The sequence below is a fragment of the Pinus tabuliformis genome, chromosome Q (genome assembly GCF_031772625.1).
Source record: "Pinus tabuliformis cultivar Carrire ecotype Pingquan chromosome Q, CPIR1, whole genome shotgun sequence".
In the NCBI taxonomy this organism is placed as follows: domain Eukaryota; kingdom Viridiplantae; phylum Streptophyta; class Pinopsida; order Pinales; family Pinaceae; genus Pinus; species Pinus tabuliformis.
Window position 1 is genome coordinate 1139450245 of NC_142296.1, and position 25165 is coordinate 1139475409.

At 39.2% G+C, this 25165-nt stretch overlaps 1 pseudogene; it reads left to right on the forward strand.

Annotated features, from left to right (window-relative positions):
• The window catches only part of LOC149223589 (uncharacterized), a 39792-nt pseudogene extending 16901 nt beyond the window's left edge, over positions 1–22891 (forward strand).
• The last annotated feature ends 2274 nt before the right edge of the window (positions 22892–25165 follow it).

Sequence of the window (25165 nt, forward strand, 5' to 3'; positions counted from 1 at the left end):
GTTGGTTAACCGCATAACACATGTCTGGGAGTGTGTTCACCAAACACACGAGTGAAGCCACAAGCTGCCTGTAGATGGTAGCCTTCACTTCCTCACCTAAAGTGGCATCCTCTTTCCTCCAGTTACCAACTAAAGGAGTATCCATGGGTTTTCTACTCTCCATGTGGAACTTCTTCAGTATCTCGTTGGCATACTTTCCCTGAGAGACAAACAGTTCCCCATCTCCTTGCCATACTTCCAAACCGAGGAAATAATGCATGAGTCCCATGTCCTTCATCTCGAACTCTCTTGCAAGGTCCTCCTTGCAAGATTTGATCAACTGCTCATCACCAGTAAGGATCAAGTCATTGACATATAACAAAATAATCAATAATTTACCTTCTACCACAATGTGATAAAGGTTTGCATCTGCTTCAATTTTGGTGAAGCCCAAATTGGTGAGATAACTATCGATCCTGGTATACCAAGCACATGGTGCTTGCTTGAGTCCATACAACACTCGCTTGAGTATGCACACATGCAACTCTCTGTCAAAGGTCTCAAACCCCTCTGAATTCTTAATATACACCTCCTCCTCAATAACTCCATTGAGGAATTTTGTCTTCACATCCATCTAGTGGATCTTCCACCCCATCTGCACTGACAGTGTTATAATTGACCCGATGGATGAGTACCTTGCTACTAGAGAAAAGGTCTCCTGATAATCAATTCCCTCCACCTGAGAGAACCCCTTGGCCACGAATTTGGCATTGTGTTTCTCTATGCTCTCGTTTGCTACATGCTTTACCTTGTAAAGCCATCTTGAACCAACCACTGATTTGTCTGCTGGTCTTTGGACCACTTCCCAAACACTGTTTCTGACAATGGAATCATATTCCTCTACCATAACATCAACCCATACTGGTTGCTACATTACTTCCTTAAATGAGGATGGTTTTATCTCAACTAGCTCACTCATCAGAGCCATGTACCTAGTGTATTGATCTGGTGACCTCCTCTACCTGCGCTGTGATGTGGGTGCTCCCACATTCTCTCTAACATCTTGCAATAATCTATCAGCTTCCTTGGTCTACTTCCTTCCTTCTGTTGTACCTTAAGAAACTAATTTCCTAGCTGTAGAGAAATTGTGCTCACGACATTAATGATTATTGTTTGTTGTCACTTATTTGTCACTTTATTGTTTGTTGTGTTCTCAAATGAAGGACCTGGAAAACTTGGTCTTTAGCCCTTAATACATGTATGACCAGAACATCTCAGAATGCCATTTATTGCTAGATATAAATGATGAATGAAGAAATCTTGAAGGAGAAGTTAAAGATAATATGCTACTTAACACAGAAACTAATATCTACGACCCTTGGAGAAGTTAAAGATAATATGTTGCCTTACATAGAAACTAATATCTATAACTTAGAAAGAAAGGTGAAAACTTCAAAGTATAGGAGTGCTCTTTTAAGGAATTTTAACTTTATCTACATAAGCAAATAAAGACCTGCAGCTTCATTACTATACTTGAAAGAAGAAAACATAAGATGGCACATGACAGAGAAGGTTACAAAATTATACCCAACAATTCATGGAAAATTTTGATTCTTACATTAATCAACAGTTATATCGGGAATACAGTGACCTAGTCCCCGGGTTCACCAAAATTCCAACCATCCTTTCTCTGTAAATTTTCCTCTTCTTGTACATTGTGAAATAGTTGCTAATCTTTGGAACTGTCAAACTACTAAACTACTTATCTAACTATCTCAAGTAAAAAATATTACAGAATTTTACAGAGGGTAAAAGACACCTCAAAGAACATACAATAATAAGAAATAACTGAACTAGAAGATGAGAATAATTGCTGGCTTGCTCTGTTAATTAGTCGTTGAGTTCTTCTGTATATGCCTTAATAATGATTAATCCGCTTTAACCATAATAAGTAGTGCTTGACTTTAACTTGTGCATAAATCTGGACTTACGCATGTATCCGGCATTTTGATTGGCCAAAATAAAAGGAAAACACGCCCAACTGCCTTCCTCTTCAGATTCGGCTTTAACGCTGATTTTTCTTTTTACACATCAAAATTAACGCAAACCTTTGATTATTATGGAACTCAAAAATAATTAATTCTGCTTCATAAATCCATCAGATCCACTTCATATCGCAAATTTCAATCGGCCCTTTCAAATGATATATCAATATAAAACTTAATGATATGCAATATAACGGACGTGACAGGAGAGTTAAACATAATATATGTAATATCGGGTCCAAAACCCATCGCAAATCGCAATCGACACTATCAATGGATGTATTAACCCAAACCTTAACAATCTGCGATATGGGGGACCCACCGGAAATATAAAACATGGCATATATAATATCGGGTCTGGAATCCCAATTGCAAATCGCAATCGGCTCTATGAACCAACACATATACATAAGGCGTTCTACGAACCCACCAGTATTATAAAATGCAATATATATGTTTTCGGGTCCGGCCATTCAACGCTTATTTCTATTATAATCCTTTATAATAGAAATACATATAAAAATGTGTAACCATAATGTATATGAAGGGCTTTTCGATATAGTGGACCCGTCAGGACTTTACAACAAAATATATATATATATATTTCGGGTCTGCCTGTTCAACACTTTATTAATTGCTTATCGCAATTAGCAATCGATGATTCCCGAGGTAACTTTATACAATTGCCCGTTGCATTTTGCGATTGCGATTTATCGCATCACTAACACACACACACACATATATATGTTATGGCTTCATAATTATTTATATTGCGATTTAACTTAATCACATGGGCCAATTCTTTTATACTTGTTTCTTTTGTGTTTTGATTCCAATATGTAATTTATTACATTTCCCTCTTGCCTTATATTTTTTTAAGATATTTTCAAGTGATTCTTGAATGAAAAATGAATATTAAAGGTAACAAAATATGCATGTTACAACATCTGGCTCCAGCTGGGGATAGTGCTTCTGCCATAGAAGCACTAAGAACCATAGATTAGTGCCTTATCCATTGGGCATGGAGTCATATATTGCTTCGCCAAACTTAGCTGTGTGAAAATTTTGTACAATGAACCCACGCCGATCTCTGCAGTGATAAGATGCTTGCACTTTGATAGAAAAATATTGAGAATCGTAGATCAGTAGCCTTAGTTGGGCATGGAGTCCAAAACTGTGAAAACCCTGAAATTTGACAAACTGGAACCTAACAATCTTGAAGTCTGAAGCCTCTGCAAACTAGTTTCCAACTGGGAAAGTCACCCTTATTCATCAACTAATGATTAAACTGAAGAACTGCAACTGGAAAACCAAATGCTCAACACCTGAGCTTATTTATGTACAAGTTCCTACATATGTACATGATTGATCTCCATCAGGTGAAGTCAATCTTCCAATGGTACCAGGTTAGCATTTGAGTGCTTAATCTAGAACCATTCTGCCAATGAATCTTGAAAATGCAATTCATCCTGAACAAAAAATAAATTATGCATAAAAGCAGCTCACAACGAAAATTAAGAGTATATCCACAAAATGATATGTGTATACTGCTGATAAATTCTTCCATGTAATCTACCATAGGATCTTCAAAAGTATAAGAAAAAATATGTTCTTGATCAGCTCCAAAAAAGAAATTCTCTATGTATGAAGGTTTCTGCTCAATTAAACCTTCTGTTGGGATAATATGTCCAAAAGAACAATCAGCAACATCTTTAAGAAAATGCTCTATGTCACTTTAATGTCTCCACTTTTCATCTCTAAGCTTTAATTGAAAATAATTTGTAATTTTAAACTCAGGAAGAAAAAGAATTTTTTTCACATTACTATATGACATATGGTCAACTTCAAATAGATTTTTTACCTCTGATCCATGGGCATCATTATGTTCTTCAATACAATGATATACAATCTCTTTATAACTTTCTTTTTACATAAGATAGCCTCTTTTTCTATGATATATGGTTCAATATATTGTTGTCTAACATATCCCACTTGTTGGTTTCTTCCTGTATGTTCAACACCCAACTGATGAACTTGAAGAGCTTCATCCTGTTCTCCATTTAAACCATTTTCGTTATAAATAGGAGGATCATCAAACTTATCAAAATAAGATCTTTGGGGATTTATTTGCAACTTAATTGTTTCTTCCTCTTCTCGACTGCTGAGCAGAAATTCTTGATGCATGTTTGAACTTTCTTCCATCTGAATACTCCCTTGATCTGCTTTATTCACTTGTTTTGCAGGCTGAGATTCTTGTGGAGTCGCCTTTGGTGAGGAAGTTGAAACTTGCTGCTCACTTTTATTTTCTTGACTTCTTGATCTTTTCCTCAATCTCAAGTCACATTTCTTATGTAGTTCAGCATGCATGAAATCAGAGAATTGTTTCCAATATTCATCAATTTTATTTTCATCATGAATGGCATCTGTTTTATCATATTCATACTATTCTCATTTGATACCAAGTTCATCTTCATCTACTGCATATAACATAGATCTCTGAGAATTCTTATTTTCTAACTCTAACTTATTCAACTTATCTGACAATGTCAGAGAGGATTCCATCTTTGCCTTTCCCTTGTCTTGGATAGGGTGTGTCTCTGGAGCTTTTCCTGCAACCACCATATTTGCCTCTATCTCTAATGCGTTTGTTTGGATCTGATTAATCTGGCTATAACCTCTCTAAATGCTTGATATATTATCAACAAAATCATTAGTTTCATCAACAAGATTATCTTGAGCCTTTAAAGTTTCTTTAGCATCATAATATTCACAACAACCTTCAAAAAGAAACTTGTGAGGATAATAAGTTCTACAATAAGAATTGAATACTGAATGGAAATCTTTCAAAGATGAAATGCTTGAACGAGGCAGAGACCTGAACCAAACCCTAGCTTCTAGGTCCAAAGAAAACAAAAACAACTTCATCTTCACATCTTCATGAATGATGCCTTGCTGCTCCATGCATTCATGAAACTCTTGGAGGTGCTGAGCTGGATCTTCATATTCCTTTCTACTGAATTTTGGAAGATACTCATTCCGGACATAAAATGCAGGCATATCATGAGGATAGCCAGTGATCCCAGTAAAATCAAATGGATCAAATTTATGGACTAAGAATGCAGGGAGAGCCATTAAAACCCAGAAAAGAAAACTTCAAAGTACAATGGAGTCGCCAATCAATGTTGTAAGTGAAAATCACAGGTGTGAATGTACAACCAACTGCTGAAACTTGTCATTCTCAAGAATCAGCTTCAAACTTAATAAACCCAAGGAAAAGTGCTCTTATTCAATTGATTTTATTCAAAACAACCAAACATTTCCTCCTCACTGAACAACCAGAGGAAAATATTGAAAACCCAGGGAAAAATGTTCTTGTCTTCTCTCCCTGGCAATGACGCCAATTAATGTTGTACCTTAAGAAACCAATTTCCTGGCTATAGAGAAATTGTGCTTAAGACATTAATGATTATTGTTTGTTGTCACTTATTTGTCACTTTATTGTTTGTTGTGTTCTCAAATGAAGGACCTGGAAAACTTGGTCTTTAGCCCTTAATACATGTATGACCAGAACATCTCAGAATGCCATTTGTTGCTAGATATAAATGATGAATGAAGAAAGCTTGAAGGAGAAGTTAAAGATAATATGTTGCTTAACACAGAACCTACTATCCGTCACTTAGAAGAATTATGAAAATGAGAACTGAATCATAAACAATATGCTGCTTAACACAAAAACTAATACTGTGACCCTTGGAGAAGGTAAAGATAATATGCTGCCTTACGCAGAAACTATTATCTATAACATAGAAAGAAAGGTGAAAACTTCAAAGTATAGGAGCGCTCTTTTAAGGAATTTTAACTTTATCTACATAAGCAAATAAAGACCTGCAACTTCATTACTATACTTGAAAGAAGAAAACATAAGATGGCACATGACAGAGAAGGTTACAAAATTATACCCAACAATTCATGAAAACTTCTGATTCTTTCATTAATCAACAATTATATCAAGAATACAGTGGCCTAGTCTTCGAGTTCTCCAAAATTCCAACCATCGTTTCTCTGTAAATTCTCCTCTTCTTATACATTGTGAAACAGTTGCTGATCTTTGGAACTGTCAAACTACTAATTTGCTTCTCTAGCTATCTTAAGTAAAAACTATTACAGAATTTTACAGAGGGTAAAAGACACCTCAAAGAACATACAATAATAAGAAATAATTGAACTAGAAAATGAGAATAACTGTTGGCTTGCTCTATTAATCGGTCGTTGAGTTCTTTTGTATATGCCTTAATAATGATTAATCTGCTTTAACCATAATAAATAGTGCTTGACTTTGACTTGTGCATAAATCTGGACTTACGCATGTATCAGGCATTTTGATTGGCCAAAATACAAAGAAAACATGCCCAACTACCTTCCTCTTCAGATTCGGCTTTAACACTGATTTTTCCTTTTACACAGCAAAATTAATGCAAACCTTTGATTATTATGGAACTCAAAAATAATTAATTCTGCTTCATAAATCCATCGGATCCGCTTCATATCGCAAATCGCAATCGGCCCTTTCAAATGATATATCAATATAAAACTTAATGATATGCGATATAACGGACGCGACGGGAGAGTTAAACATAATATATGTAATATCGGGTCCAAAACCCATCGCAAATCGCAATCGGCGCTATCAATGGATGTATTAACCCAAACCTTAACAATCTGCGATATGGCGGACCCGCCGGAAATATAAAACATGGCATATATAATATCGGGTCCGGAATCCCAATCGCAATTGGCGCCATGAACCAACACATATACATAAGGCGTTCTACAGACCCACCGGCATTATAAAATGCAATATATATGTTTTCAGGTTCGGCCATTCAGCGCTTATTTCTATTATAATCCTTTATAATAGAAATACATATAAAAATGCATAACCATAATGTATATGAAGGGCTTTTCGATATAGTGGACCCACCAGGACTTTACAACAAAATATATATATTTCAGGTCGCCTGTTCAACGCTTTATTAACTGCTTACCGCAATCGACAATTGGTGATTCTCGTGGTAACTATATACAAATGCCCGTTGCGTTTTGCGATTGTGATTTAATCGCGTCGCTAACACACACACACACATATTGATTATTGCTTCATATAATTATTTATATTGTGATTTAACTTAATCGCATGGGCCAATTCTTTTATACATGTTTCTTTTGTGTTTTGAATCCGATATGTAATTTATTACATTTCCCTCTTGCCTTATCTTTTTTTAAGATATTTTCAAGCGATTCTTGAATGAAACATGAATATTAAAGGTAGCAAAAAATGCATGTTACAACACCTTCTATGGATGTTTTTGCTTGAGTGAATGTTTGCACTTTATCCTTCTGTGCTTGTGGCTGCTCCACAACTTCCTAAGGTTCTTCCTTTGGAGCCGAAAGCTCCTGATCAGGCTACAACTGAAGCTCCCTCTCAAGATAACACCTCATTTCCTTTTCCTCGTCAAACTTCACATCTCGTCTGACCATTGTCATCCTGAGGGATGAGAAGTACAATGTAAGGTGCATCAGTGTACCCCACAAATATTCCCAACTCTATTTTCAGCTCTAGATTTTTCCTTACTTCCATAGAAACATGACAGTAAACTAATGATCCAAAAATCTTGAAGTGTGACACATCTGGTGTCTTCCCTGAAAAAGCTTCCTTTGGTGTACTCATGCCAAGAATCCTATGAGGATTCTTGTTCTGCAAATAGACTGCTATGTTGCATGCTTCAACCCATAAGTATAGAGGTAGGCTTTGGTCATGCAACAACGCTCGTGCTTCTCCCACAATACCTCTGTTTTTCCTCTTAGCCACCCCATTCTATTGTGGGATATGAGGTGTTGTTAACTCTCGTCGAATGCATTTGTTTGCACATAAATTTTTAAACTCATTCAACATGCGCTCACCACCGTTATCGCTCCTGAGAGCCTTCACTTTCCTGCGAGTCTCTTTCTCAAAAAGTGCTTTAAACTCAACAAATTTGGAGAATGTATGGTCTTTATTCTACATGAAGTAGATCTAGCACTTTCGTGAGAAATCATCCACAAATATAACATAATACCTGCACTTGGCAGTGGAGGTTGTCGAGAAAGGTCCACATACATCAGAGTGGATCCTTTCAAGGATTGCATGTGTCATGTTATCCCGATCATTGAAGTTGGACTTTGTGTACTTCCCTAATATGCACCCTTTTCATGTATCCCACTGCTCTAGTGCTCCATTTGGAAGGCCTTTATAAATATGTTGCATGATCTTCAAAGCACCACGATGCAAATGGCCAAGTCTTTTATGCCATAATTCTCTGACATCTCGACTCTACACCTTCTCTGCTTTTGTGCTCAATACTACATAGTCTTCCAGATCTAATTTGTAGAGGTTCTTCACTTGAACCCCAATCTGCTTCACTTGTCCCATGACAATGTGTCTCAAGAAATCCTTTCTTTTGTTGAATATCACATTGTAGCTACGGTCTTCCAACGCTGTGACGAAAATTAGATTCTTCTTCAGACTTGACAGAAACATCACATCCTTGAGCCTGAGAGTGGAGCCAAACTCCCTTTGAAAAGTAACAGTGCCAATGTTGGTCACACTATACCTTCCATCATCTCCCATATCGATGTGCATCTCGAGATCCTTCTCCTCCAAGTCACTGAAAATTTCTTTGTTGCCCATCATGTGGAATGAGACAACATTGTCAAGATACCACACACTACCCATCACTGTGCTTTCCATGCATACAATGAGGGTAAAATCAAGTTCGAACTATGAAGCCAAAGATTCATTCGTTGCTCCTCTTCCAGTCTTCTTGCTTGCTTTCTTGTGTGGACATTCCATGGCATAGTGTCCCAGTTCATGACATTCAAAGCACTTGATTTTGGACAAGTCTTTCTTCTTGCCCCTTTGACCCAATTCTGCTTTAAATTGGGATTTATTCCCTTTCCCTTTCTTTGCCTTTATGACCAAGGCACAGTTCTCCTCATCATTTCCCTTGGATGAGGTTTCGTCTTTGGTGTTTCACCTTATCTCCTCCTATACCAAACCAGACCAAAGGCGTTGTTACACAGTAATTTGTCACTGTCATTATTTCAGTTCGTCTGTTGTGTCATGTGTCGAATAAACATGTTCATATCTTCCCACCAACATAAGAAGATTAAGCAAATTCTCTCTAATGCTGAAGATTGACCCTTTTTGACTAAGTTTCTGCATCATCGCTAGTAAACCCTTAAAATCCACGACAGTTCTCTGTCATGCACTGTATCGTTGCGACGTCGTCGCTAGTCCCCAGTTCATGACCCACGACGATCCAGATTTGGCGAATTAGTTCAAACAGTCAGCCTTTTGGATGTTTCTAGAGCTAGTTGTTGGGTCAGTTTGGGTCGCCTTTCCACCTCTGGGATGGTGGTTCCGCCTCTTGTGCAACCTCCCTTGAGGATAAGCTCCCTCTCCCTCATTTCATGGAGACTCCTTCTCCTATAAAATCACTCACCATTGCTATGATCTGCTAGTTCCTTAGTTAGGAGTTCCTTTGGTTGGGTAGTGCTGCTAGTGCTTTTGAGTTTGATAGATAGCTGGTGTGGGTGTGACAAGTGTGGGATTGTTGATAGCTTGTGGAAGGTTGTGGAGTGCCCTTAACTTTGTGTTAAAGCTTATGAGTGAGAGAGAGACATTGTATGTTGGGAGATTCATCCTTGAAGAGTGAATGCTTGAGAAACATACTAGCTGGACCCTCTGAGAAGGCTTGCGACATCAAGACTTGGTTGTAAGCTTGCTCTTGATTCATTATTAATACAATCAATGATGTTTTCCTATGTCTTGTATGTAATTTACTTGATAGCTCATGACTTCTTGACTTTATGAGTAAATAGATCATTGTTGTTTCCCGGTTACGTGCTTTGTTGTTTTTCCTTTGTATTGTTTTAGGTTAATCACTCATTGAGGAGAAGGAAGCAGAAGCTGGAGCAATGCAACGAAACTTCATCGACCACCGGTTTGAGGTAGGCCTCCAATGATGACTGTTTAAGGAAATCAATTGTTGATCTGTCTTTGCTATGACTAGACCCACTCTAGGGCTAGAGGGGTTGCCTCTGTCCACAGAGGGAACACTTTCCTGCATCACAAGTTGGCGACTCCACTGGGGACTCTATCCTATGTTTTTCTCTTGTTTGCTTTTGCTTGATTTTGAGTTAGTGTCTTTTGGATTTTGGGATTGAACCATCAGTCTTTTGGGTTACCTGGGCAATTTGGGAAGTCCCCTTACTGTCTGGAAGAATAATTTGGTGTCATTTAGGTGATTTTACTTTGTCTTTTGCTTAAGTAAGATCATCGCGGAAGATAGCCTAACAGTCGCGACGACGTCGCTGATGTTCTATCTTTGTACTCGCGACTATTTTGCTTTCGTCTCGGGTTTCTAGTCTAATTCCTGCGACGACTCCTGAAATCAGACCATCGCTGAAAACAGGTGTACTTTAGCGACCCGTCTCTAGTTGTCAGTGTAACACTAGCGACCAGTCTCTGGTTGTTAGTGTAACACTAGCGACTAGTCTCTAGTTGTCAGTGTAACACTCGTGACGATTCCTGTAAAGTTGTTTTTACAACTTTACCTCCTGAATCCATCAATCTTGTTTATCCCCTGTTGTTTCTTGTCTCTCATTAGCTTGTTTTGATTGCTTTTGGTTAAGGTACGGTCTCGTTGATTTCATTTGAGTGAATTTTGTGTTTTTAGACCCTATGACCTAGCTCTCTTAAGCGTTTCAAAGCGTTTGCTTGGGTTGCTTGTCTATCCAAGGTTCATCCGCAACCATCTTATTGATTTGCTTGAAGCTTTTCCATTACTTGTTTTTGCTAGTTGATATTTAGTGTCAATTATTGAACCAATTTTTGATATTGATTCGATTTCTTCACTACCAAGCATAGATCACAATTGTTTGGATCGATCAGTTCACGCTTGCTTGTTTCTTTCTTTAAATTCAAAACAAAACAAAACAAAACAAAAAAAATAGAGGATTGCATTCATTTGATATACGAAAGTGAAAGTATATGTCCATTTCAAATTTTCATGTTTGAGAAATTGAAAAGAGAACTCTAAACCTTTCATTAGTAGTATCGATGCATCGTGAGATTAGTGTATTGATGCATTGTGTTTCTTAGTGTTTTCATTCACTTGTGGTTGTTTGGGGATGAACTTTCTACCTTTCTGTAAGTAGGTGTTCATCGAAGTGAAAGATACTTTACTCATTCTAGCTGCATCTTAGGTTTTGATATACATACGGTAAGGCCTGGAAATTGAAACATAATTCAAGATCAACTATAAAATGAACTGAATGAACTTAACAACGCATTGGAACTTCACGCACATTATTTAGAGGTCTAGGCTAGAGACATGCTCTGGCGTCGTTAAACCTAGTCACTATTGCTCTCACTTAAGGTTGGTTGATTCCCCCTTCTGTGACTCAATAGCTGCTAGTACAAACTTGCACTCCCAGTATCGTCGAGTATATGTTGGGAGACCCCACTAGGTTATCATCCTATATCCTTAGGAAGTCGTGTCTGCCGCCTTACAAACCGTAACGCACCGAACACAGCATCTAGGAAGATTGACTACCATACAGAAAGTCCTTGGTTTTCATATGATCGCCAAGGTGTATATGCAGTTTTACGGGTTGCTTGGTAAACCTTTTGCCTAGTTCTCCAAAGTAGTCACTTTCGTTCCTTTTCAGACTCCTTAAAAGAAAAGGTCCATTTAAGCACTTGTCCTTTCAGGCTCATTAAACCTCGAAAGAGATAGAGTCACCTTTTCGTCCTTTTCTCGACTCTTGAAACATGAAAAGGTCAAGTTTTGTTCCTGTGTCATAAAATTTACTGCCCACGAAATATTCCTGGTAACAGTTCGAGTTCTTGATTATAGTGCAAGTGTTTTTTCAGGCTTGTTCCCGATGGCAACCTCCCTTGAGTCTACTGGCCAAGGTTTTCCCCCAGATGGAAATCCTGGTCCATTTCCGCCTTTTGGAAATGTTGGTGCTCCGTATATGGCAACATTGTCTTTGCTTGGGTTAACCATCGATCTGCCTATTTGGTTGTTTTCAACCTCGGTGGTCCCGAGCGTCATGACTCCTGTTCCACCGTCTCCTTCGTTTGAATCAAGACATGATGATTCCAAGGTTGAGCCTGTGCCTTCTTCCCCTGTTTCTACATCTTCATCTCCTACTTTGCCTAGTGAAAGTTCCACATCTAGTAACCAAGAGACTAAGAAGAAGAAGACGAAGAAGAAGAAGAATTATGATAAGCGTGAGGCCACCTGTGAAACTATTGCTCCGAGTACATCTCAGGTCGGACCACCTTCTGCTCCTCTACGAAAGGTTAAATTTCCTTGTAAATTGTGCAAGGGTGACCACCTTCTTCGTGATTGTCCTGGCATTTCTAGGGTCTTAGAAGTATGGTCTCACGATCTGGCTCGTGCCTCGTCGTCCGCTGAAGCTCATGACGACGCTACCTTATCAACTGGCAGTGGTAAGAAGAAAGGGAAGATTCGATTCCCCTGTAGGCTATGTGAAGGCAACCATCCCCTTCACCTTTGTCCACTCATGGATAAAGCTTCCACCGTTTTGGAAAGTCTTACAGCCTCTTCACCTCAGCTTCCCGTTGGCTATCAGAGGCTCTCTTCAGACCCTCTCCCGGTTGACAAAGAGATTAACTTAGAATCTTCTCTTGTCCGTCCTCCTCTTTCCGAACCTAGTTGTGCTAAGCCTGTTCCAGACCAACCATTGGTCGGAGAGAGTGTTGACTTGGATTCACCACCTGTTGATCACTCTATTCCGGAAAAGCATCATGATCATTCTGCTCATGTTCTTCTCGTCTCGTCAGATTCTCCTGAGTTTGAGAACGGCCCTCCTATCCCAGCTGATCAAGAGAGTCCTTCTTTGGTTCCTATAGAGCATGGGGGCAATCATATGATACCCCCACAAAGTAGTTCAGTCGTTTCCTTCGATTGGAGTCATTTGACTACATTTCGCCTTCCATCCTACGTGCCTTTCCAAATTATAGTACGTGCCTATGATAAGGCAGTACCTGGCACTGTCTTGGATGAAGGTGCATCGGTTAGCCTCATGCCTTTCACTACTTGGCAAGCTTTGGGCTCCCCGCAGCTTGTGTTGGTCGCGTAGAATCTATTGGCGTTTGACGGAGGAACCAGTCAACCTTCAGGGATCCTTCTGAAGTTTCATGTTACTTTGGGAGGCAAAACCGTCTATATAGACGAAATGGTTGTCTAAGGTGCTTTAGAGTTCAGTCTTCTCCTTGGCCGTGACTATGTTTATGCCATGGGGGGCCTTGTCTCTTCACTTTTCCATGTGGTTTGTTTTCCACACGATGGAAGAATGGTGACCATCAATCAATTATCGTTCTTTAGTCCCCCAGTGCCTCTTGTGTAGCTGTCATCCCCTATCGGTTCTTGCTCGCAAGCAGTACCTTCCTTGCCACAGGTCAATTATGTGGCTACCCGTTCCATCTCTGCCTCTGCTGATGATCATGCAGATGGTCTCGTACATCATGTACTGGGGGCATTGGAACCCGATCTGTCATTTGTGCCTCATGACATGTGTTCCTCCCAGAGTGCATTTCTTCCATCTAGTGAAGACCTCTTGGGAGCCATGTTCTCATCTGGCCCATGAACAGATGCTCGAGGATAGTTCTTTTCTTGTGTCGACCTCATTAAAAAATGAAACAAGGAGGCCCGAGGATAGTTCTTTTCTTATGTCGACCTCGTTAAAAAATGAAATAAGGAGTGTCGAGGATAGTTTGATCTTGTGTCAACCTCGTTAAAAAATGAAACAAGGGTCATGGAGCATAGTTCCTTGTCTTGTGTTAAGCTCGTTAACAAATGAAACAAGGAGTGTTGAGGATAGTTTGATATTGTGTCGACCTCATTAAAAAATGAAACAAGGGGTGTGGAGCATAGTTCCTTGTCTTGTGTCAAGCTCGTTAAAAAAATAAAATAAGGAGTGTTGAGGAAAGTTCTTGATCTTGTGTCAACCTCATTAAAAGATAAAATAGGGTTATGAGGATAGTTCTTTTACTGTGTCAACCTCATTAAAAAATGAAACAACTCCATTTTCCAAATCGAGTCTTTTTTTACGATCTCGTAAAATCTGAGATCTTCCAAGATCTCGAAAGTGAACCTTCATTCCATCCCCTCATTGAATGCAATGAAGCTTGGGGGGCATGTACCTCGATTTGCGTCGTTATGTTGGGGGCATGTGAACTTATAACAAGCATAGTTTTTCGTTTCAAGCTTGTGTAAACATGAAACCGAATCCAAGAAGAGTTCTCCATGGTTCAAGCTTGTGTAAAAATGAACCCATACACGATTTACATCTCGTGATTGCCATTTTTATCCACTAAATTCTTCTAGATGAGCCTTGGTTGTTTCATTCCATCACCACCATCTCTTTGGTCGATCATATGCTTTCACTTGGTTGTTTTTCCTTTCCTAAGGAATCATAGCGATGAGTGGTTTTATTAGCTAGCCTGTAGACCATTACATGTTTTAAGCAATTCCACCATTGCCAGAACCAGCTGCTACCCTTTATACCACTCATTCCTCTAGGATGAGTCACCTTTAAGCTCTTTTTCTGACTCGTAAAAAATGAAAAGATTGCCGAGTTTTCCTTTTTAACTCGTTAAATGGAATTAAAAAGGTAGTCCACTTTCAGCTCTTTTCTGACCATAAACATGAAAAGATTGCCAGACTTTTGTCGTTTCAAGTTCGATATTGGTTATGAAACATCGTGTCGTCGATCGCTTTTCTACTTTTTTGGATCGAGGCCACTAATTATGAAAAGTACTCCTTGATCATAATGGTCAAACGGTTCTCTCGAGTATTATTTTATACTTTTTCGGGCTCGAGGGACACAAATTTACGAAAAAGGACCACCTTGGAGTTTTCTTTTCCGTGTCTTTTTCAAACTCTCTAAACATGAAAAAGATTCCGAGTTTTACCCATGTCAGACTCGTTAAACCCTGATGACATTGGACTCGTCACCATGATGAGACTCGAGCTTCTCCTCCCTAAGGCTCATTAAACTATTGCTAGGTTGGATTCGACTGAAGGTCGAACTTATATTACAAGCATATGCTATCCCCTTCAAGCTTGCTTTCAAAAATAATTTGGGTACTCGCCAGCAATGTTGGGGGGGAAATTTGGAGGTCATCATTGGTTACCTACGGCAGCTAGTCACTCTTGAACATCGACACTTTTGCTTCTTGTCGGGTTGGGATATCCGGGCATCTTCATTTGGCCTTCCATAGTTCTAGGTTGCCATTTTGCCTCATTCCATCTGATCCATGTTGCCTCCATCGAGCCTCCGATCCCTTGGTATCAAAATGCTACCACATTCTGGAGTCGTGTCGCCGATATGTTCAAGAGTATAATCCTTCTACAGTTCACATCCTTACCTCCTCCTCTGATATTTTGTTTCACCATCTACCACTTGTTCCTTATCCTGTGTCGTTGATGGGGGAACATCATGGCCCTCCTGCGACGGATCATCTCCTATCGACACTAGCTCCTTATCCAAGAGAGTTGATCTAGAGATCCCTTTCGGTACCTTGGAACTTGCATGCCTCAATGGCGAGTTCTTCGTGCCTAACGACAGACTTTCCTCATTGGTCTTCAATTGGGTGATTCCAAGGGTGTTCGACTTCAGCTGATTTTTCACACTTAGTGGATTGTACTGGATAGTACCTTGAGAGCCATTGGCATTATTGATGGTTTCTCTTGCACTTGTTAACGGTTTTCATCATTAGCTAGTAATCAAGTGACTTTCTATCATGTTCGACTTCAGCACATCGATTCACATTGTAGGATTTGTACTCTAGTTGGTTGGGTTTCAAGACCCCGAACTAAGATTACATATGTTCGGGCTGCGTGGATTAGTTCGTGATTACATATATGACTCTTTGATGGATGGCTGCGACCATGCCTGAGTCTTCATGGATGGTTGCGACCATACCTTTGTCATTATTATGGTCTTATCAACTGGGTGGCTGCGTCCATACCACAAACCAAATTTCATATGTCTTATGGATGGCTGCGCCCATGCCTCGACTATATATGTATTTCACTATCACATATATCAGTTGTATTTGCACCTGCAGGATCTTCAAGATGGTTCCAGTTTAGACAGTTTCGTAAAGAATTTCACCCCTCCCACTCTCTCGGGCTTCACGCTTTAGGGGGCATCTGTTACATAGTAATTTGTCACTGTCCTTATTTTAGTCCTTCTGCTGTGTCATGTGTTGAATAAACATGTTCATATCTTCCCACCAACATAAGAAGATTAAGCAAATGCTCTCTAATGCTGAAGATTGACCCTTTTTGACTAAGTTTCTGCATCATCGTTAGTAAACCCTTGAAATCCACGAAGGTTTTCTGTCATGCACTGTATCATTGCAACGTCGTTGCTAGTCCCCAGTTCATGACCCACCACGATCCAGATTTGGCGAATTAGTTCAAACAGTCAGCCTTCTGGATGTTTCTAGATCTGGTTGTTGGGTCAGTTTGGGTCGCCTTTCCGCCTCGGGATGGTGGTTCCGCCTCTTGTGCAACCTCCCTTGAGGATAAGCTCCCTCTCCCTCATTTCATGGAGACTCCTTCTCCTATAAAATCACTCACCATTGCTATGATCTGCTAGTTCCTTAGTTAGGAGTTCCTTTAGTTGGGCAGTGTTGCTAGTGCTTTTGAGTTTGATAGATAGCTGGTGTGGGTGTGACAAGTGTGGGATTGTTGATAGCTTGTGGAAGGTTGTAGAGTGCCCTTAACTTTGTGTTAAAGCTTATGAGTGAGAGAGAGACATTGTATGTTGGGAGATTCATCCTTGAAGAGTGAATGCTTGAGAAACATACTGGCTGGACCCTCTGAGAAGGCTTGCGACGTCAAGACTTGGTTGTAAGCTTGCTCTTGATTCCTTATTAATACAATAAATGAAGTTTTCCTATGTCTTGTATGTAATTTACTTGATAGCTCATGACTTCTTGACTTTATGAGTAAATAGATCATTGTTGTTTCCCGGTTACGTGCTTTGTTGTTTTTCCTTTGTATTGTTTTAGGTTAATCACTCATTGAGGAGAAGGAAGCGGAATCTGGAGCAATGCAACGGAACTTCATTGACCACTGGTTTGAGGTAGGCCTCCAATGATGACTGTTTAAGGAAATCAATTGTTGATCTGTCTTTGTTGTGACTAGACCCACTCTAGGGCTAGAGGGGTTGCCTCTGTCCGCAGAGGGAACACTTTCCTGCATCACAGGTGTTCCCAATATGTGCTAGCTCTTGGGAAGGACTAGAAGTGTTAATCTTACCAGATCATCCTCTGCTACAGTAACACCAACTTGACCAAGTTCATCATGACATTGTGTGAACCTATTGAGGTAATGTCGAATTGTGTTTCCCTTCTACATCTTGATATTCTGAAGCTTGTCCTTTAGTGCCAGCATCCTGTGGTCACTACTATTCTAGAAAAAATCTGTCAAGGCATGCCACATTGCATATGAAGTCTCTTTCTCATGGAAATTCGAGACAATATGGTCTCGAACTCCCTCCAATATGATCCTACTTGCCTTTGCTACACACTTCTTCCATTCTACTAGATATTGAGCATCAGATGTTGGAGGCTTCAATATATCATTATCTATGAATTCCTTCAACCCATTATATTCCAACACTTCCTCCATCCTGTCCTTCCAAGCAACATAATTCGAGCTACCCTCAAGGGAATACTCGAGTCTTAGTCCATAGAAATCCATCCTGCTAGCTTTGAAGAATTGATCTTGCAAATTCGATCCACCTGCAAAGAAAACTTCAAATTCTCTTCTCTACTGTGATTCTTGCTCTAATACCATGTAGAAATTTAACATGTAGATTAAAAAATGTTCATGAAATTTACTAGATCACAAGACTTGAAGCTACTCTACTCATATGCGGAAAGAAAATCACGATTGAGAACACAAATCATTAACATGCATCAAGATTCAACACACATACATAGAGATTTATCTAGGGGAAAGCAACTGCTCAAAACCCCTTACTATATGTATTGCATTAATCAAAGAATAGAGAAGAAATACAATGTTTTCTCAAGCTTGAGCAACCCCTACACTAGTATAATATATCTCACTGCCTCACAGACTAACTCAAGCCAATACTTAGCCAATTTCTCAGCCTGCCAAGCTCCTATTTCCTTGCGTTGTTTGATGAGGAATTATCCCCCTATTAATTAGGGAAATTACTCATTGAGAATTGCGCAATTCCTTTAGGCCTTTCTTTGACTGCATGCACCACCTGTACAACTTGGAAAATTCTATAACTGATAGTACACTACCCTTGAACTCCAATCTCACGAGGAAACCTCCAATCTCACTAGGCAACTCAAATTCTCTGCATGCATGAGTTAATTTAGGCTGATTGATCAATTTAACTGGATGATCACTCAGTGTGAAAAAGTTACACACCCTTGACTGAACCTCCACTAGTTCTACTAACAATGAGAACTAGTTACATTGATAATAACTCAAATTAACTGAAATAGATTGCTACAAATTAACAATCAATCATGTAGAATTGAAATCATGTGTCTCCAACTCAAATTTACTGAGTTAAATGAGTGACAAGACCCATGTCACCTCAGTTAACTATCTCCAAGTATTCTGCTAAATTTGAAATTCAAATTTCTCCTAATTTAATCAAGGAAAAATTAAGTTATGACTTTATTGTTGCATTTTCAACATCCAATACATGAATCTCCTTATTTTATTGAAGTTGTCAATGTTGCAAGGCTACGGGTGAGGTTAAGTTGCTTCCTTAAATTTTTATACAATGGTCATGGAAGTCAAATTATTCTGGCTTTTGTCATCAATAATAACTTAAAGAGGTTGTTGATAAACTAATGCATGCCTATGTAACATTTTCTATTATTTTTCCTCTAATTTAGTTGTTCTTGACATATTTGAGTCTCTATGCATTTTGATACAACAACATTGAAGGATTTGAGATTAGACAAAGTGATCTACGTACCCTTGTTACCATTCTATGTAGGAGAACCCTCAACTTTAATTAAAAGAGCTGTATGTGGTCAATGTTCCTCATTGTCACGATTATTTGTCCTTTTTTTGTCTCAATGGATAATAATTACCATGCTCTACCTTCATGAAGTTATCCCATGTAATGATGGGCTTCCCACACTTTTTTCTCTATTGGTTATGATTGTTGAGAAATGTAACTAGTATCGATCTTCAAAATTGAGTCATTTTTCAAAAGAAAGAAGAGAAAATTTATTGTAAAAGAAAATTAATCATAAGCATGGGTTTCATGTTATATTTATTTTGTCTCTAGGTCAAAGCACCCATTGAGTGTTTCTAGGATTTATGTATTGAGTCTTTGCACATATAATCTTGTACTAGACCCTTCTTGGGCTTATTGCATCAAATAAACAAAAAATTATTTTATGTATTATGGTAAAAAATGGCTCCTCCACCAATTTGACTTGCCCTCCACTCAAGACGACCTCGTGAAGGGATTCATCCACCTTGTAAATACTATAAATAAGATGAGCACTCGACCTATTGTGACCATCATCCAAGAAGAGATATCGATATGCAATCATAAGTGCAAAAATAATCAAGAAAAAGGACACAAAGGCCAAGAGAAGAAAGAGACAACTCAAGCAAAGAAGGAAGATAAGTCTATCTGGAAAAGAGGACTAAAATCTTTATGTTTTCTACCACACGTGTGAGGGATCTGAGGCTAATTGTAGGGGCTGAAGATGGAGGCCTGATTTCAGAAGTAGCAGGGAAGAAAATCCGAGATTCTAGATGACTTGAAGAATTTGTGTTGAGGGTTGACTTGGTGGATGGAGGAATTTTATGTCTTGGTAAAAGAGTCTAGGTTGTCTCATTTTATTTGATTCTAAAGAAGAGAAGAAGACTTTTTGGGTTTTCCCCTAGGAGAGGGGTTTTCCCCTAGCTGAGTGCCTACATCTTGTGTTCTTTGTTGTGCCTGTGATCTTCATTATTTGGCATTTGCCTTGATGATAAGAATGTAATAATTGGAAAGAAGAACTAATAAGAAGCATCACAAGAAAATGTCAAATAAAGAGAAACCAATCTAATAAAAACCCTAACTATGCTGCCCTAAAGATTTCTCAACAGTGATGCCCATCAAGCTTTAGTAATAATTGGTATTTCTTATGGTTGCAAACTTTAATTATCCATGTCAAATATATTGCAAGACACTTAACAAATTTTTAGTGCTTTGACATAATTTTTTCCTTGCAATAGTGAAATCCTACAGTTGAAGTCGATCTCAAAATGGTTGCATCCACCAAATGACCTTGCTTCATGGCTAAATGAACTAGGTAAGGTTTGGGGAAATACCTTTTTATATAGATACACTAAATAAGAAATGATTTCTTTTGTGCATTGTAAATTTTATTTGATCATGTTTTGTGCATTGACATTAGATGTAGTAGTGATCCAGGTGGCTCTAGAGACACACACATGACAAAGAGGGCTTATGAATGCTCAAAAATCAAAGTTATCAGAATTCCTTTGAACCAGTGCCAGAGCATAGATCACGTCGTCCTGATCGTGACAGTGCAAATGGTTCGTCAAACCGAGTCCGGACGTGAAAGTTAGAAGCAATCAAAGTTCGGTTGACTTTTTACTGACTGGGCAGGCTTAAGGAGGCCACAATTTGGACAGAACCTAGCCATCGGATTCCGGCCAACCTGGGCCAGATTCCGGGCGAATTTGTGGCCTAGTTAGTTTGACTCCTACGGTCCAAAATTCCGCATTTTTAAAATGGTCCATTTTTAATCTAAAAATAATAATAAAATATATATATATAAAAAAGGGGGTGGGGGCCACCAACCCCGCCACCCCCTCCTCTCTTCACCATATATATATAACCCAACGTGATATGGGAGGCTGGCGGGAATCGAACCCGCTGGGCCCACGTGGGCCGGCCCCCACCGAGCAGCCCCATGTAACAATCGCCGCCCAAAGCAATAATACACCATTTTTAAAGCAACAGTGCCATATAACATGACAGTTACAACCACAAAACCGCCCCGCCACCCCCTCCTCTCTTCACCATATATATATATATATATATATATATATATATATAACCCAACGTGATATGGGAGGCTGGCGGGAATCGAACCCGCCCGACCCATGTGGGTCGGCCCCCACTGGGCGGCCCCATGTAACAACCGCCGCCCAAAACAATAATACACCATTTTTAATGCAACAGTGCCATATAACATGGTAGTTACAACCAAAAAACTGCGCCTATGTTAAAAATGGATGTGAGTGGGTTGGAACCCGGAACCTCTGCCTACTAAGATTCCTCTGCCACCAACAGGCCAACGACATTTTCTTTAACAAATCCGCCACAAATGTTAATATAAACCCAATTTTTTTACCAAGGTAGCAACATGGAGGAGCCAAGAGCATGCACGTGGATCGAGGAATTTTTAATTACGCCGTAAGGCGTTCTTCTTTGAAACGAACTCACCTAACTGCCACCGTGTACAATTTTGCAACGTTTGATGAAATGTTAGACGATTAAAACAATATTGGGCGTTAGATCACCACCGACTCCTCCTACTTAATCGTAAACCGACTCGGTATTCCTTTACTTTTCAACTTCTTCTTCAACCGTCCGAGTTCTTTTTCTTCACCAATAAATTCAACCAAACCAGCTCCTTCGTTAGATCACCACCGACTTCAACAGGCGATTCAGCCGTGCTTGCAACCAGCTCCTCTGGCTTTTTAATTTCTTCGAGGTTTCTACTGTTTCTTCAACTGAAGGGGCTTTTTAATTTCTTCGAGGTTTCACTCAGTAGAGAATTCAATCTCTGCTCAACACATTCAAATTCAATGAGAGAGCGACTGGACTTCGACATCGATCTCGCACCCTTTAGCCTGATGAGTACGAAGGCTAAAGAATTGGGTCTTCGAAAACTCAGTAGAGAATTCAATCTCTGCTCAACAAATTCAAATTCAATGAGAGAGCGACTGGACTTCGACATCGATCTCGCACCCTTTAGCCTGATGAGTACGAAGGCTAAAGAATCGGATGGAGACAATGTGCAGGTCACCAGCAGAAATACGAGTTAACTTGTAGATTCATATGTACAAACCCTTCGTAAGAACTCTCCATTCGTGTCCAGGAAAAAAGATTATAAATATTGGACTCTAGAAGATTGCCCAAATGGAGTGCCATTAATCTGAACTGCAAGAGGATGCAGAGTTGCCCATGTGTCCGAGACTGAGCATATAAGTTGAGGCTCTGGTATTGGATGAAAAGGAGGAAAAATGTGAAGCAGCAGAAGTTCAGATTTCAAGAACAGCACAGATATGTATGATCAAAGTATGTTGGAAGCAAATCCTGCCAATCAACTACTCAACCATGTCAGGTTTCTGCATGAGGTAATTTCACCGGTTCTCTGCTTTAGAAATGAAATTGTAATTTTATGATTTCCGCATATTGATTCTCCAGTGGATTTTGGGATATCGAGTTTGATTTAATTATGGGGTTTCATATATTATATGGACTAGGTGCAACATGATATTGTGGAAACAGAGGAATACTACCGAAGGGCAATGTTGCCAAGCCCGGAAGATGCAGAGATATTGTCACTCTAAGCCAAGTTCACATGGAAAATACATAATGTTGCAGCGCGGGCTGAATCTTGCTTTGCTCGAGTAGTGAACGTTGTCCCCGATGAGTGGTGGATGTTTCAGATCTCTTTTGTTTAGCTGTAGCACGATAATGAACAATGTTCCATAGCCACATCGGGTAAACCTCGTGCTGAGAGGAGTTTTAATTTTGTTTTTTTCATGTTAGTAACGATCTTACTGAATTTATAGTATAGATTTAAATCATTGTGATCCAGTTTGAATTCCAATTTGTTTTGGAATTTATTTCCAATTTAGCGAAAGAACCCAACTAAATAAAATTGGTTAATATATTTACGCCGTAAGGCGTTCCTCTTTGAAACGAACTCACCTAACTGCCACCGTGTACAGTTTTGCAACGTTCGATGAAATGTTAGACGATTAAAACAATATTGGGCGTTAGATCACCACCGACTCCTCCTACTTAATCGTAAACCGACTCGGTATTCCTTTACTTTTCAACTTCTTCTTCAACCGTCCGAGTTCTTTTTCTTCACCAATAAATTCAACCAAACCAGGTCCGAGTTCTTTTTCTTCACCAATAAATTCAACCAAACCAGCTCCTTCGTTAGATCACCACCGACTTCAACAGGCGATTCAGCCGTGCTTGCAACCAGCTCCTCTGGCTTTTTAATTTCTTCGAGGTTTCTACTGTTTCTTCAACTGAAGGGGCTTTTTAATTTCTTCGAGGTTTCCACTATTTTTTGAAGAGGAGGTTCAGGTATGCTTGGACCTTGGTTAACTGTGTGAAGCGGAGTCTAGGGCGATCAGATTCTACGAGATACCCTAGCCTTTTCGGGTTATCCTTCTCTTTTTTAAAATATTCAACAGGTGATCAATTCCTCATCAGGGTTTGTTTTGGTTTTCCCTTAATTCTCTGTTTCTCTTTCTTACAAAAGAATTTATAAGAATCTGAGACATACTCATCAGGGTCTGTTTTCGTTTGTATCTCTTACGGTTTATTTCAGAAGGCTTGTGTAGAACCTTGCCTTCAAAATTCAATATGTTTTAACTATTTCGCTACAGAAATAACAACTGGGACTACAGTAAGTGGTTTCTTGAGCAACATTCTGGGGTTTATCCTGCTATAATATTTGCTTCTTGTGTTTGAGATTTATAAGGTCAGTTCATGGTATAATATTTGCTACTGTTGTCTGAAGATTTGAGGGCGAACTAATCTTTGCAATAACCATATAATTGTTTTTTTCATACGCAGCATATAGCACGAGCAGTTAGAGATCCAGCAGCATAACCACTAGAATCAACGCAAGCATAACTTCTGTTAGATCGATAGCAGTTTCACGAAATAGTTTTGGTTTCTGATGTCACATAGACACTTTTTTTTGGTTCAACTATTCTGTAATGGTCCCCTGCATAAGGGGGTTGGGTTTTTATGTCAGGTCTCTGTATCATAGGGTTTGTTCTGCGACTGCCATACTTGTCATTAATGTTGTGTAATGGGTTTCTGCATGTTCTGTTTCGAATCGATACTTCTGTAACATTGGGCAGGTTCTGTTGTTTGAGCACTAAATGCGTTCACATAAGGCACATGTCAAAGCATGTCAATGCTCTCGTACACGCAATTGGCCATAGTTACCTAACGGTAGATAGGTCGGTGCTGTTTTGTGTTCTAATTTAGGCTAGACCAGTGGTTTTTTGATAGTTGAGAGTAGGTTTAAATGTGCAAAGATTGGAATTGAAAATAAAATTATGTTCAATAGTTAAAACTATGTAATCATCTTTTATTCATCCAGAGGGCAACGGGGTTATTGGATGGTCCAGTGATAGTGATAATGTTGATAATGGCTCCCTTAAATCAAATTCAACAACAAATTTCATTCACCGTTGTTCTCTGCATATTCGATTTTGAAATGGTCCAACACTGTCTTATTCTTTAATTCCTGGCTCCAGAAAATTCTCATGAATTCTCCAAACTTATATCCTTTGTACCAAGCTGGATGCTATTCATCAACCAGGGACGCTGCAGGGGCAATGAAGGCATCCTCCGAGGGGCCATAAAACGTAGGAATTGATATACGTGCAGCAGATGCATTTGTTACTGCTCGATGTTCCACACTTCTGAATCTACCATTGCTCACAACCTGACAAATTATTAGCATTAATAATAACATTTTCAAATTCCCATTGCTCACAACCTAATAAATTATTAGCATTAGCATTAGCATTAACAATAACATTGTCAAATTTTCAGGAGGAAATAAAGTATTGGATCTGCTCTTGCTCTTGTTAAATACCTGCAGTTGATCTGTTTTGTATGTTCAATGAATGCATGCTTTAGATCAAACTATATTCTGAGGCCTTTACATTCAATGGGCTGCACTCAAAAAATTCCTC